Genomic DNA, 16,150 nt, shown 5'->3' with positions numbered 1-16,150 from the left:
AAATATTGTAATAAAGCGAGTCAAATGAATTTTTTGGTTTCCCAGTGCATATAGGAGTTATGTTTGCACTACACCACAGTCTATTAAGTGTGCAATAGCATTATGTCTAAAAAAAAAAAAATGATGTATATACCTTAATTTAAAAATACTTTATTGCTAGGGGCTCCTGGGTGGCTCAGTCAGTTAAGCTTCTGACTCTTGATTTCTGCTCAGGTCGTGATCTCACGGTTTGTGGGATCGAGCCCCACGTGGGGCTCTGCACTGACATTGTGGAGCCTGCTCCGTATTCTCTCTCCCTTTCTCTCTGCCCCTCCCCCACTCACGCTTGCATGCACCTGTGCTCTCCCTCTCTCTCTCAAAATAAAAAACTTTACTGCTAAATAATGCTGTCATCTGAGCTTCCAGTGAGTCATAATCATTGATCACAGATCACCATAACAAATCCGATAGTGATGAAAAGTCTGAAATACTGTGAGAATTACCAAAATGTGACACAGCAACATGAAGGGAATAAATGCTGTTGGAAAAACGGCACCGAAAAACTTGCTGGAGGGAGGCTTGCCACGACCCTGTAATTTGTAAAAAATGCAATATCTGCAAAATGCAATAAAGCTAAGTATGCCTGTGTATCATATAACAAGAGATATATGCCTGTGTATAATATAACAAGAGAGATATGCCTGTGTATCATATAACAAGAGATATATGCCCGTGTATAACAAGAGATATAGGCCTGTATATAATATAACAAGAGATATATGCCCGTGTATAACAAGAGATATAGGCCTGTATATAACAAGAGATATATGCCCGTGTATAACAAGAGATATAGGCCTGTATATAATATAACAAGAGATATATGCCTGTGTATAACAAGAGATATATGCCTGTGTATAATATAACAAGAGATATAGGCCTGTATATAATATAACAAGAGATATATGCCTGTGTATAATATAACAAGAGATATATGCCTATAATAATAGAACAAGAGTTACCATTTATTGGGCATCTGCTATATTATACATCAGGCATTTTACACGAAACCATGTCAGTTATTCTTCACAATAGCATGGGGTTTGGTACATAAGACAAAGAGGTACTGAGTGCCTAGTAATTACTTGGTGGAACCAGGCCTCGAACCCAGATCTGATTCTACTTTCCTTTTAAAAAACAGTATTCAGGGGAGGGGGTTGTCTGGGTGGCTCAGTCCATTAAGCGTCCAACTCTTGATTTTGGCTCAGGTCATGATCTCACAGTTCATGAACTCGAGTTCTGCCTTGGGCCCTGGGCTGACAGTGCAGTCTGCTTGGCATTCTCTCTGTCACTCCTTCTCTCTCCCTTTCTTCTCTTTCTCTCAAAATAAATAAATAAACTGAAAAAATTAAAAAAAAAAAACCCACTACTAGCAATAGCTCACATTGTGCAGGTAGAATTCCAAGAGTTTACACATTTCAGTTGTTTCTTCTTCATAAGAAGCCTATTTTCCAGCTGAGGTAAAGCGGGGTTAAATAACCCGTCCCAGCCCCCCCCCACCCCCAGCCGGCTAGTATAAGGTAGAGCTGGGTTTTGAACCCAGGCAACCTGATGGCAGAGGCCAAACCACTATTCTAAAGCAGTAGCCCTGCTCCACCAAGAACTACCCAAGAGGAGCATTTCCCGGTGAGGCATCACCCACTCCCCTGCAGTCAGTCTGATTTACCGAGGTATGCTGCCCCCCTAGCTTCTGCTAGAGGACCCAGCCACTCGTGAGGTATACCATGTTAGCGTCCCTTTTTGGGGAAAGGTAAACAAGGAAACTGATGGGCAGGGAAGTTGAGGCTTTCCCCCAGGATCTCCGAATCACACCAGTAGTAAGGTCAAGGTTATGAACCCCTGTCCTCCATCCGCTAGGCGGTTACCTTGCTCGTGAATGATGAAAACCTGCCTTAGCTTTTCAGGATAGGGTGAGATCTAGAGAAGGCCCAGGAGCCTCTTAGGCAATGACTCAAGGTCATCGAAGGGTACAGGATAATCCATTAGTGAGGCAATCATATCCAAGGGATCCCCAAGCCCCCTTCCCCAGGACAGTGCAGGCTTGAAACGGGTTTCCTCCTTCCTCTGGCCACCCCGGCCCCCACACCCCCCTCCCCCGCCCCGGGGGGGGGGGGGCAAGGCACAGCGGCACAGGGTGTTTATCAGCAAGATTGGAGGAAACCAAGCACCCAGTCTGCCCTGGAGAGAGCACAGTGGAAAGCAGAAAGGGCTGCCTGCCAAGTCAGATTACAGCAAACGACAACAGGACATGTCCCCCGCAGGCCTGCGGAGAACCACGTTTGCTGGGTCTGTGGTGCAGCGACAGCTTTGAGGCGGGAAAGGCCGGAGGAACAGCTGCCGCCGCTGGCTCCTAAGCATGTCTGGGAGCTGGCAGAGGCCAGATTGCCCCAGCTTGTATGACATGGTTGAAGTAGTGTCCTCCTGCCTCCTGCCTGTTTTCTTTCTCTGAACTGTTAACGTTGGAGTTAATTATGTACAATTAATAACCATTACAAGAACCATCAGAGTTTCTAACGATGGCAGCCAGGGAAGATCTCTTATCTTGCTAGGGTCAGACTATCTCTGCCAAGCACCCAGGAGAATGCCTTCAAGAGCGGATCTTGCCTTTGTTTGGCACCCACGTGGCCCTAGACACTGGCCACATGACCCTCTCTCTGTTACCTCAACTACTTCTCACCATCACTTCGTATCACAGGGATTAGCTCCTGTTTTACAGATGAAGACACTTGAGGGCCTGAGCGGCTAAGTCACTTGCTCAAGGATGTAAGTGGAGAGACACCGTATGTTTTCCAGACAGGTCTTATTGCCACTTGAACCAAGAGATGAAGTTACCACACGTAGGGAGCCACCGTGGGGCGTTGATCCCTTCGGACAATATTTGTGCACAAATTATCCAAGAGGCCAACTGCAGTCTAGATAACCTGACTCTGAATTCCAGCCTCTGTAATTTCTTTCCTTTCTTATATCTGGGGGCATGGCACCCACAGCTTTGTTCCTTTAGTAGCCAGAGACCTTGACATGTAGCGATGAAATGGGGTACTTAATCATAAATTACGGTGCAAAGATCTAACAGACCATGGTAATCCAGAAGGAACGCGTCTCGTGGAGAGGTTTCTGACGTTAAAGACATATTTTGTTCCAGAAGATTCAGGACCTGAGAGCTCTTTTTCTGTCCTCTGCTGACAAAGCTCCGAATCAAGTGAGAAAACACACGGGTAAGGTACCACCATCCAGACATATCACTCGGGAAAAGAACCCACGAAGGTCAGTTCAAGAACAGTACAAGCCTCCACCGAATAAGCGAGAAAGTGGCAACAAGGCCAGGGCAGAATGTCGGTAGTGAGAAGCAGCGGTCCGACAAAACTCTTCTCAGCTTGTTTCAATTTCGACTTCTGGAGAATTGACATGGCACTTTGAATTTCGGGGGGGTGAATATGAGCATAACCCCTAACAGGCTATTCCTTTGCAAAGGTACTGGCTGACTGAAATCTCAGAAAAGCAGCCATGAAGGAATCCAGAATGAAAGGTCCCCTCACAGGCTGATTTCTCCCCTCCATGTTTTCCAGCTCAGCTCAGCAGGAAAACGGGATGTATTTTCCTTTCTCTGCTGGATGTAGAGTGGGGCTCTTGGGCTGTCAAGAACAGAAGGAGTATAGGCTGTGGGATCAGGAGTAAGAAAACAAAAATGGATCCTAGGAGTAAAATTACTTCAAAAAAAAAAAAAAGTCAGGTCCCAGGGAGAACAATCTCCTCCATATATTTGCTATTAAAAATATTAAATAAAGATTTGCTGTTAAAGGGGGAAAAAAGTGGAAGGATTAAAAAAAACCAACAACAACAATTAAAGATCAGACCTGAAGTTACATTCTTGTAAGCACTGAGGAAATGATCTTTTCTTTAAATCAAAGGTCAGCAGGCAGCCAGGCCAGGTCTGGATGTAAACAATTCTAATCCAGACTGCAAAGTGGATTTTAAGAGCGTCAACAAAGAACAAAGAAAACAGAAGAAGTTTTTAGAGAAGAAAGAGGAAGGAAAAGGAGTCCAGGGCTTCTGAGGGGGGCAGCAAGATTCACCTGAGAAACAGACTTCTGGTGGTGGGGGGGACATGTTAGGTTCAGATGGAAATTACCTCTGGGGAGACAAATGCAGAAAGTAAGGCAAAAATAAGGCAACCGTGAATTCAGTCGGCACTGGCCTCCCAACCCCATTAAACGGGCCGGACAGGTCTGAACCTTTGAGTTCAGTTTCAAAAAAGTCTCCACTGCAGGGTTTAAAAAAAAAAAAAAAAAAAAATCAGATCAACTTCCCAGACAAGCAGAGGCTGGCTTAATGATTAAGAGAAACAAAAAGGATTAAATATCTGGCCTGGGAGAATTTTCCTGTGCAACCAAAACGTCAAAGGCATCTCTCCGCTCTTCCCTCTCAAAAGGGCTTCTCCCTGTGGGACAAACTCAGAGCTAAGCCGTTCAGCTTATGTATTTTTTTCATTCAAATTCCTCATTCAGACCCCTCAGGGGCCATGGGGCTGAACGTCAAAGGAGAAAAATGGAGAGTTTCAACTCACCTTTTCAAGTGTGTGTCTGGGGCTCTCAAAGCAGCAGCAGCCCCAAAGTTTCCATGCCTTGTGGGTGAATCCAGCAGCTCGTGGGGCTGCCTGAGCAGTGACCAGGCTCAACCTCAGCGTACAGGTGCCTAAAGGAAGGAGGAAGGCATTGGTTGGTTGAGAGCAGGAAATGTGTGACATCACAGGGAGCCTCACAGATAAAACATTGCTGGGACCTTAGCTACTGAAACAGTCAATAGGTCCCGCCCACCTGTCATTTACCTGAATACCTGTGAGCAGGTAGGTGGCGTCTCGGTTCGGACAAATGAATCAGTTAGAGCAATTTGCCGGTTGGAATTTACTTTCTTTCCTGAGCACGGCACGTGTCCAGCCCCGTGGACAGATTGGAACTTAAAAGCCTGGTTGTTTCCTCGGCCCCCTCCTCCCACCCCGTCCCAAGTAGCTGTCCCTAAAAGACTTAAAAAAGACACTGAACCACCAAATCAAGACAGTAAATTCGTGGGCATAAAAAGAAGAGTGTGAAGACTGACTTTTTGGAAAATATTTGAGAGTCACCTTCAAATGCCTTTTTGAATGGCATCCATTTGAATCCCACGTGTTTCTGTGTTCTAATTTTAAAAAAATTGGAGGTGACTCTCCAAATACATCTTTTTAAAAATTTTTTAAATGTCACTTTATTTTCGAGAGAGAGAGAGAGAGAGAGAGACACACACACACACACACACACACACACACACAGAGTGCAAGCGGAGAAGGGGCAGAGAGAGGGAGACACAGAATCCGAAGCAGGCTCCGGGCTCTGGCTGTCGGGACAGAGCCCGACGCTGGGCTCAAACTCACGAATGATGAGATCATGACCAGAACCGAAGTTGGGACACTTAATTGACTGAGCCACCCAGGCATCCCTTCAAATTCAAAAAAAATCTTAATATGATATTTGTTGGCATTTTCAAGGTCACGTTTTCAAATGCTTTTTCCCTACCCCCGCCCCAGTGGGAGGGCAGCGTTTTAAGCCCTTATTCAGGAGTTTGTAAAACTTCAAGGTCATTCCTACCTCGGCTTGCCTGGCGTCTTAGTCACATGGAGTTGACACTTCACTTGTAGGCCTGCAATTAGGAACAATTTAAATGATTCAGATTTGAATGATAGTACAGTAATAAGGTGGCTTTGTCTGCCGGTTACAGCCAGGAAGAAGGAGTCAGGATTATTTCTGTCCCAAGCCTGGTGTGTGACCCTGGGCAAGTCGCTGTGTTGCTTCAGTTTTTCCAGCAGGAAAAGATAGTAACTCCACAGCTCAGCTCCGCCAGCACCACAGCCGCAGCTGGGAGCTATTAGGACTGACTGTTAAATGCTTTGGCATCTTCCAGAAGATTGTAAACAACTCCCTTCATTGTATTTAAACGTCCTATATGTCTGTGGTCCCCATCCAGCATCTCTCAACAATGTATTCACTCTCTGGAGTGCTACCTGGGGATACTGTCCATTCTCACTCCAAGAGATGGCAGAGACATTTCCTCCTCCCCCCACCCCTTAAGAAAAAAGTGTTGAAATTCCTATCCCTCCCTGCCCCCCCCCCCCATTCTGTGTCTCTCTTCTGATACTGGAAACGCTTTGGTTCCACACATTCTAACATTGGACTACTTTAGCGGGTTTCGGTAGGTCCTGCGATGGGTAGGTTGGCGTCCTGACTGGGGGAGGGGTGGAGGAAGAGGAATCGAGGAGAGGGGGAGGAGGGAGGAGGGAGGGAAGGAGGTCTTGATTCTGCTCTCTTGGCCTCCACTTTAACTGAGCGCAGCCGGTCATTCAATACCTTGTAAAAGGATCAGCCAGGGAAGGAGGAGAAATTCTAGTTAAGTGCCTGAGGTACAGAGCAGACTCTGGATACTTCCCTGGCCACCCTCCCCCAGCCATCCCAGACTGCTGTGTTACACCTTCCCCACCTGGGAGCTGGGTGCGCTCTGAAGAGAATGAAAAGCCTTAAAAAAAAAAAAAAAAAAAAAAAAAAAAAAAAAAAAAAAAAAAAAAAAAAAAAAAAATCCCCACTCACATTTTTATCCAATAGAAACTAAGGTAGGCGTGGCCTCCCCTGTCGTATTAACAACAAAACAACTCTGCAAACACTTTTCCGCCACTTAGGTCTTTCAGGAAAAGACCTGGTCCGCCAGCTGAGACTCAACTGAGAAACAACAAAAGAAAGACTTCTCCTTCATTTTGACAGGGTGTCCCCTTGTCCCTGAGAAGGGCAGGGCGAGTGGCCAACCCCATGAGTCATCTAGAAGGCCGAGCCTCTGGCAGTCTTGAAGCTACCTGCCTTTCCTGTGTGTCAGTCATGCCTCACCTTTTTTTGCTAGGGCCACCAAATCTGTCCTCGGAGGGCAGAATCACAGGTTTTTTTTTGTTTGTTTGTTTGTTTTGGTTTGGTTTTGGTGGGGGAGTTGCAGGGGAAAAGAATTGGTAGGAAGTGATCAGGCACAAAGCTTTATCCAAAGGCTCCCAGGCTATGGGGCTTCCCTTGCTATAGTCACATACACTCGGCCATCTACATATATGGCCTGATGAATAAACATTAAGAACAAGAGTTGAAGCAGGAGTGGAGTTCACACCCTAGTATGGTGTATACACGAAGAGAAAGAGACAAAAGTAGATGTATTTCACACAATCAGCCATCCCAAGTAAGAGGCATCTTGGTACTCCTGGATTTAGAATAATCTCTCACGGTTACAAAAAAAAAAAATCAATATGGGTTTCATTATTCCATTGGGGCTGTCGTTGCATTATTCAGGAAATGACATTTCTAAAGTGTTGTGGAAAAGATATAAATCAGAAACGTAAGAAACTAACATTGAATAGGCACTTAGCGGGTGCTACTTACTGTTCTAAGTATTTTTTTTACAACCACCCTTTAAGTTAGGTGCTATGTGCATTCAAAGCTGGGGAAACCCAGGCATATAGAAAGGCTGAGAAGTTAGTTAAGGACGGACCAGCCTGCAAGCAGCAGGCCCAGAGCAGTTTTAACCAGCGGAAAGAAGGGGAGGAAAGTTTCTAATTTCATGCTCATGGGGCAACTTCGTGGACACTAATGAAGCTTCTCACCCGTTCCCTATTCAGAAGGAAGTATCTTGTGGAAGTAGCCCTGGGGGAGTGTAGTTTCTGGGAAGGAGTGTCTTCAGTTACAGATGAATTACTAATCTGGTTTATACGTACAGTATATACGCATAGAACATATACACACGTGCATGTATTTCTACATACAGTTATGCGAAACGCACCAGGAAATCCATGAAATCGTACTTTTCAAGTATGAAATCATCTTTTCGAAGCCCGTCAAATCAACTGGAGAATGGAAGATCAACTTGATGGATCCCTTTAGAACGATCAGTTGTAAGTCTATGGCACCTTTTATGGTTATTTCTCTCTATAACTTCAACAGTCAGTGCCTTTAAAATCTGAAAATCGGGGCACCTGGGTGGCTCAGTCGGTTAAGCGTCCGACTTCGGCTCAGGTCATGATCTCACCGTCTGTGAGTTCAAGCCCTGCATCGGGCTCTGTGCTGACAGCTCAGAGCCTGGAGCCTGCTTCGGATTCTGTGTCTCCCTCTTTCTCTGACCCTCCCTCGTTCATTCTCTGTCTCTCTCTGTCTCAAAAATAAATAAACATTAAAAAAAAAAATTTTTTTTTTTAAATAAATAAATAAAATCTGAAAATCTTATCAGGGCAGCCCTGAGAACATGGAAGGAACAACATGCCATTGGGTAATATGAGACCATGTAAAATTAAGTTCCAATACCACCACCGCCATGACGGATGATGGAGACCTGGGTTGGCAAATACCAGATGCACACTGCTCCATTCTTCTCCCCCATACCATACGGAGTAGTCTCTAGTCCTTGCTAAAGGGCCATGGTGCCCTCGAGCTGAGAGGTAACCTTAGAATCTTCAAGACGTAAGTCCAAGGACAATGTAATTTCTATGCCTAGTTTCACAGAAGACGGCAAGACAGTCAGGAAAGGAAAAGAATGGTGTTGGCTGCTGCCATCAGGGAAGATTTCATGGAGAACGTATCGAACCTTGAAGGATCTGGTGAGATGGTGAGAAGGGCACACAGTTCTAAACAGGGTGGCCGTGTAGATGGAGGCAGGAATGATCACAGCCTGTGTGTGATGGGGAGGAAGGTGTGGTGGGGGAGCAGGTGGAAGCAGGGGAAGAGGATCCATCACATGCTAAGTTTGGATGGGTACTGTAGGACCGGATTATGAAGCCCCTCGAGGGCTGACTGCTTCCGGTCTCCGTGGTATTGCTGGCTACTACTCTCATGATGAATAAACAGCTTTTTTAATTGAAAAAAAAAAAAAAAAAGGAAGAAAGAAATTCAGCATCTTATGCACAGGGTAATTTATCAAGAGTGACAATGTTTTAAGAGATGAACCAGAAGACAGACTCTTGAATACATAGAACGAACTGAAGGTTGCCAGAAGGTAGGTGTGTATGTGGGGAGTGTGGGGGGGGGGGGGGGGGGCGGGTGAAGGGGATGAAATAGATAAAGGGGATCAAGAGTACACTTATCTAGAAAAAATAAAGAGTGACAATGTTTTCAGTGTTGAGCTAAACTTCCAGGATGTGCCATTTTGGCTACTTTATGGTCTTCTTTCTCTTTAGAAGCACGTCTCCTTTGCAGTCGTTATAGCCCGTAAACATCTTTGTCTGGAAGGGCAGGTGGAACACATTAGAAATCCCTCTGAACTCAAGGTTGGGCCTGTCCTAGTTAACCAGCCAGCTCACTTGGGCTTTTTGATTAGTTTGAATTCTTTCATGTGTCTTGACAGGGAAATCTAAGGGGGGAAAGGAGGTCTGTTTTCAAAGCTCTTTCCTTCTAGATCAACACAATGAAGGTTGGCATCCTCAAGGATTCCTCCTGGCAATGGACCCATTGCTAAGACCATGCCTCGTGATTCGTCAGAATTACTTTGCCCCTGTTTGCTTCCTTTTTTTTTCTCATGGCATATTTGTAGAGTTGTCTAAGATGACTAAATGCCACAACAAAAACATATCCCATCTGATTTTAATAAACACATCTCTAGAAAAAGCTTCTTTGGCTGAAAGTGCTCAGCATTATGAGATGGAATTGCTGTATACATTCCATCAAATTGGCCTCAGGTTTTTTTTTTTTTTTTTTAAACTAGCTTAGCCCCAAATCTTTCATTGGCTAATTACAAGTGCTTAGCATGATGCAAATAAGCAGATCCCACAAGGGCAATTATGGAAAATAATAGTAATAATCACAACTATCAGCTGATGTGATAGATGCCATCTGGTTCTGTGTATGTGCAAGAGATTCTGGTTCTCCCACAAACTCACAGCCTGTGTATTGCCTGGTTGGCAGATGAGCTTCTAGGACACGCTATGGATCTACAGGTTAGGAGCAGACATCTCTCTGCTTTGCGTGCTATTTGGGGGAGAGGTAGTGCATCAGGTATTGGATGTGGCACGTATTTTGTGAACTTGGCACATATTTGTGGCCAGCATACTCTGCTTCAGCACATATACACAACTATAATTATCACAAGGCCTATATTCCGGAACTGTAAATACCTTTATGTGTATATGACTCCACCCCTGCATAAACCAGGTGGGTTACTCCATTTTTGGGTGATGATTATTACTATTTTGGAGGCTATCATGTCTTTGTTTCTTTACTGGTTCCTTCATACACAGCTCTAATGATTGACCTAGTACCATATATGGAAAATGGAAAATGTCTCTTCTCTTTGCTAACTTTGGCTTCATTCTGAGGGCTTTCATGGCACTGTAGATGACCCCTCCAGCATCCTTGACCCCTCAACTATAAGGACATTGACCTCGACTCCTCTTAGGCTACCCTTTCTGAGGGCTACCCGTTGGATCTTCTTATCACCCCCAAATCTTCCATTTCAAAAAATCAGAGAATGCTATTCTCAACCCTCCAGGTTTTTCACTCCCTTATTCAAACTTCACTTTCTTCTCTGCACTGATTGTGATCCCTGCTTCCTGGAGGCTGCCCAAGAATACCTGCTCCCTAGGTTTTACTTCAAGCTTATCTGGCCCAGATTCAACTTCCTTGCCAGCCTCTTCGACTTCCTGGTGACCTGGCAGGACCATGGCACCACCTTCCCTCCTCCTATAAGCATGAAGCCTAGACCCACTCTTTAGATATGTCCTGCTGTCCTGGTCACTAAGCTTGACACTTCTGCTCAGTGTCTCTCCCTTCCCTCTTGGTGGTCACCCCACCTTCAGCTTATTCGCCTTGCCTGGCACTTGAGGTTTTTCACGATCTGGCCCCTGCCTGCCTATCAAAACTCGTCAAGATCTTTCTTATCTTTTCCATCCGCAGAACACCATCCACCTCCCAGACCCCAGGCCCGAGTAACTCTGTGTCAGAGGGGAGCACTCCCTCACACCCCCACTTCCACGGGAAAGTGGTTTCCAAAGCAGGCCCTGACTAGCTCCACACTTTTCCCCCCTCTGCCTCTGGGAGTCCCCAACTGGAAATACGGGAAAGAACAACCAGGTAACCTCGGCTTTGCTCCTCCCTTTTCTGTGTTGGGAGCAAGGCAGACTTTCCCTGTGCTGCGCTGCCGTGCTCTGAGTTTTCTCTGGCCGGCCTTCTGTTTGAGAAACCGCCACTCCCAGGTCTGCCTGGTCCGGGTGTCTTCAAGCTCTGTTTTCCCTTGTCCCGGGTGTTCTCCAATTTAGCCACTACCATTTAAAAGGTGATATTTTTGGGGCGCCTGGGTGGCTTGGTCGGTTAAGCGTCCGACTTCGGCTCAGGTCATGATCTCACGGTCCGTGGGTTTGAGCGCGTCGGGCTCTGTGCTGACAGCTCAGGGCCTGGAGCCTGTTTCAGATTCTGTGTCTCCCTCTCTCTCTGCCCCTCCCCTGTTCATGCTCTGTCTCTCTCTGTCTCAAAAATAAACAAATGTTAAAAAAAAAAAAATTAAAAAAAAAAATAAAAGGTGATATTTTTGCCTCCATCATTATTCTTTTGAATATTTTCCAGATTATCCCAGACCCGAGTTTGGAAAGAGGCACTGTTTACGGCGGTTCTCCTTGCATACCCCCAAAACTTGCTTGTGGTTCCCTTAACAACCAAGGTCTCTCACGTCTAGGCTCTCACCCCTGCGAGGCCATCTAACAGTCATTGTTCATTTGCCATTGCCTGGATGGATGGTATGCACGCTGTCTGTGTTCTCTCACAGATTCCTGGCAGAAATCCCATGAGCTGACTCTACTTAACAGATGAAGAAACTGAGTCTCTGGAAGGTGACGTAACTTGTGCGACATGCCCAACTGATGACAGGCAGACCCGAGACTCAGGTGTTCCTCCTCCCTCAGCCTGGGAAACTCCTCCTCCATCCATAGGGCTCAGCTCAAATGCCATCTCCTTCACAGAAACTTCTGTGACCTCCCTGAGTGGATATCTGTGCCTGCCTTGTGCTTACCACACACTCTACTTCAGCGGTTCTGTCACTGATTGTCAGTTCTTAAAGATTCTCTCCTCTCTAGACAGCCAAGTAGGGAACATGGCTTTTCATAGATGCCCAGGCCTCAGCCCATTGCCCAATGCCTGTGATAAATATTAGTTCAAAGAACTAAAGAAGAATCTAAGACAGGGCGCCTGGTTGGCTCAGTCGGTTAAGTGTCCAACTTCGGCTCAGGTCATGCTCTCGCAGTCTGTGGGTTCAAGCTCCGTGTTGGGCTCTGTGCTGATGGCCCAGAGCCTGGAGCCTGCTTCGGATTCTGTGTCTCCTTCTCTGTTTCCTCCCCCACTCACCTTCTCTCTCTCTCTTTCAAAAATAAATAAACATTAAAAATAAAAGTTGAGGGGCACCTGGGTGGCTCAGTTAGTTGAGCCTCCGACTTCGGCTCAGGTCATGATCTCACGGTCTGTGGGTTCGAGCCCCGCGTCGGGCTCTGTGCTGACAGCTCAGAGCCTGGAGCCTGCTTCGGGTTCTGTGTCTCCCTCTCTCTCTGACCCTCCCCCGTTCATGCTCTGTCTCTCTCTGTCTCAAAAATAAATAAACATTAAAAACAAAAAAAAAAATTAAAAAAAATAAATAAAAGTTGAATCTAAAACAAGGAAAGGAAGAGAGGATGGAGGAATTCACATCAAATTAAATCTTGAGGTTTCCCTTCCTTTCCCAGGAGTCTAGGCCTGTTGACTTTGGACAGGGAGCTGATTGTATTCCATTTCAATTTTACAATAATGCTACAGTCTAGACATTCCTTGTTCACTCATTAATTCTTTCACTCGCTTCTTCAGCAAACTTATGAAACACCATTAATATGTGAGGCAAGGTCAAGGAGAACAAGAGTATTTTCAGGAACTCATAATCAAAGGAGAAGTAGAGTTTAAGGCCAGTGATTAAACAACTAAAGGTGGGAATCACCATAACAGAGGAGTAGCGCAGGGGCACTTGGACGAAGGAGGGGGTGGGCTTTTTTTTCTCATCTAGAGGCTCCCAGTTAAAAAGTACCTGCTCCAGTTTGCCCAGCTAATAAATGGCAGAGCCAACACTGGAGTGCAGTTCCTCTTGATTTTAGGGTTCATAGTCTTCCGGGTGCCCACACAGCCTCGTGGTGGCCCTTAGCTCTGTAGGGCCATGCAGAGAAGTGAGTCCACAAGAAAGGGAGCCTAGCCTGCTTCTAGAGTCTATGTATGTTACCCCAGAGAACTCGTGGCCTCTTACAGCTTTACAATTTTCACATTGTAGGGGTGGGTTCTCCGAGAGGGTAGAAAGACTAATTCTCAAATGTGGCCTCTGGGTTTCCCGCCCACTGTCAGAATTGCAGGCCCGTTCTTTACAGGCGACAGAAACATCTGTAGATATTCACATCAGTAGAATTGAAATTCCTTGAAAGTGGAGTCGGCTTACCTCAGTAAACCATTTTTAAAGATCCCCACCTCAAACCTCATAAGCTTTTTAAGTGTCACATATCTAAATTCCCATTTAATTCTATTTTCTGTGCTGTCAGTCCTCAGTGGAGAACAAATTAGCATTTTCCTCCCCACAACTCTCCACTATATTTGCTGTCTTTTCTGCTGTATTATAGAGTTCAGGCCTGAGAGCCTTGTTTAGGCCTAAGAGCCTGACTTCTTCAAACTTTTTCCGGAGGGAGTAGAAAATTCATAATAACTAGTAACATACAATGACTTACAGACACACCCACAAAAATGTCCCAGTGAGATGGAGTGGAAAAAGCAAAATCGAGAGGGGGATCACGTTGCTGGCCTCCTTGGTGCGAGAAGTATAGAGGAAGCCAACTTTCTAGGCGGGGCTGTGTTTTCCTTCTCAGTGAACTTTCACTTCTGTCCAAGAAAGGGCAGGTCCTCAAAAATGGGGATCACTGCCAAGAAGCCTGTCCTTTACTTCTCCTAAGTCAAAGAATATAAGAAAGAGAATATCATGAAGACCACTCACCATCAACGAGGAGATGGCCTCTCAGTCAGATTCTGGCTAATAGCAAAGGAAAGTTCCTTTGACTTTTCTTGAATCCTGAGCAGGTGAAGATACTCCTTTTCAGGGTGAATGATGAATCTGGATGGGTGCCTTTTCAGGTCTTTCTTAGAGCTGAATTCCATGGCTACCTGTCACTTCTCCATGACAAGCTGCTTAGACTAAACAAGGGTAGACCTCCTGGTGGTCATGAAGCCACAGCGAAGCAGGGCAGTGGACACGGGTTTGGGCTATGTGGAGGGAGGGTTCTTCAGGTCCAGTTCCGGGAACTCTGCCCCAGGAGCAGCCATCTCCTCCCAAAGTCAGTGTGGAAGCTGTCCTTCCCGTCCAAAGTGTAGATGATCACCGAGTAATGAATACTTTGACCACCTGTCCTTTGCCAACTGCAAGACTGGGGGGTGGGGGGGGGTGGGTAGTTATCATCACAGACCTTTCCTGGAGTCCTCCATTACTGAGTAGCTCAACCGATCCTGAGTTGGAAATGTTGACTCGACTGCAAGCCAGGGGCCAAGGTACAGGTGAGGCAGCAGGAAATCATTCCTGCTGGGATGTGAGAACGGCTGAGAAGAGGCCTGCATTTTGTATTCAGATCCCTTCATGTCAGTTCACTGAACATTTATGGAGAGTTCAGAGCCAGAAGCAGTGTTATTAACTGGCCTGGGTAATAGAGGCCCCAGATTGCCAAGTTCCCTGTTTGTACCGTCTTAATTTGAGGCTTTGTCGATATCAGTGCTGGCCATCAGCTCAGGGTGGCCAGGCTGGTTCTTCCAGTTCAGGTTGTCCCCCTGGAGTGGTGCGGTCCATCTGGCAAGAGGAGAGGCCACCCTTCCAGTCCAATCCCACTTTCTCTGAGTTGCCCCAGGAGGTGGACTGGATGTGCAGCTTTGACATGTTGTGCCACAGGCATACTCACACCCCCGTGTTGGGTGACTCTCACTGAAGTGTCTCCCCAGGGTGGCCAGTCCTTCCAGGTGATCTGGCTGCACCTGGATCAACACTGTTCATGTTCCTTCTGCCCATTAAACTCACAGCTGTGACTACGGCGTGAGAATGGCAGTAAGCCAGGTACTGTGAGATGCTCGTTCTTCAACGTCATGGAGTTGGGAAGTTTGGGCAGAGGGACAGCAGTGGTGATGGGATGTCCCTTCCTCATCTCTGCCCCTAGGGTCCGCTGCACGCACTAACTCCTTTGAACTTGAAGTCAGAAGAAGATTCGTGACGTTCCTGGTCTACCTTCAGCCCATTTCAAGGTGGCATCTCCTCCAGGATAAAGAAACCAGCAACCACATGCCAGGGGTCGCCAGTGGGTTAGTCCCAAGTGTCAGTCTTCTCAAAGCCAAACTCTCTAGACTGATTATCATTATTTCTCCCTGTCCCCCATGCCCTCTCCCCCAAATCTCCCCATTCTATACAGTCCATACACCACCCACCCTCTTCACCCCTGCTTAAATGGCTGACTTGTGTTCATACCATTGTCCTCCCCTGGAAATGATCCCATAAGATTTTTATGGAAGAGCAAAAGTAGATCCTCATCAGGAAGTCTTAGGATTCTGCTGGTTGATGGAAAGAGGGATAAAGTGAGAAATAAACTCAGAGTCTGCCAAGGTACATACCAAAAGTAATGGAAATGAAATCAACCTCTGCAGTGACCCAGGGATAAATCCAGATGTAACAAGTGAGCTCTGCTGTCTGTGATTTTGATACAACCATTAGAGGGTTTGTCTGGGTCCTGGGAGAAACAGATGCCAAGGTATGATGAAACATGGACTTTATTAGGGATAATACCTACGGGGGCAACAATGGGACAGGAGCTGAGAAATGTTGGGAGGGCACATGAAGAAGTTTAACAATGTCTTTGTTGCGTAAGGGATGAACAAAGTTTGGTTTGGGAATGGAAAGAGAAAAGGAACATCTGGGAACAAAATGATGTGAATTAGCAAAGTTGCTGTTGGGTTGTAGCGAAGGTAGATATTCAGCTGGTATCTACCACGGGGCTGTACTAGGTATTGACTCCTGAAACCTCGTCCAACTGGTCTGGTCTATTGCTGGTCGACGCCTG

The 16,150-nt window shown here is 46.1% G+C and overlaps 1 protein-coding gene across 3 annotated transcripts in view; it reads right to left on the bottom strand.

The window, feature by feature from the left end:
* The window catches only part of LNX1 (ligand of numb-protein X 1), a 121,280-nt gene extending 115,592 nt beyond the window's left edge, over positions 1–5,688 (bottom strand). For 2 of the 3 annotated variants that reach the window (XR_006217011.1, XM_042984512.1), the window contains exon 1: positions 4,601–5,013. The gene's annotated coding sequence lies outside the window, so the exon portion shown is untranslated. Of the gene's footprint in view, positions 1–4,600; positions 5,014–5,654 lie in introns of those variants that run through there. The other variant, XM_007075893.3, reaches the window with a different exon arrangement.
* Positions 5,689–16,150: the final 10,462 nt, after the last annotated feature.

The sequence above is a fragment of the Panthera tigris genome, chromosome B1, assembly GCF_018350195.1.
Source record: "Panthera tigris isolate Pti1 chromosome B1, P.tigris_Pti1_mat1.1, whole genome shotgun sequence".
NCBI lineage: Eukaryota > Metazoa > Chordata > Mammalia > Carnivora > Felidae > Panthera > Panthera tigris.
Note: the sequence above shows the minus strand (reverse complement) of the source record. Positions and strands in the feature narration are given on the sequence as shown.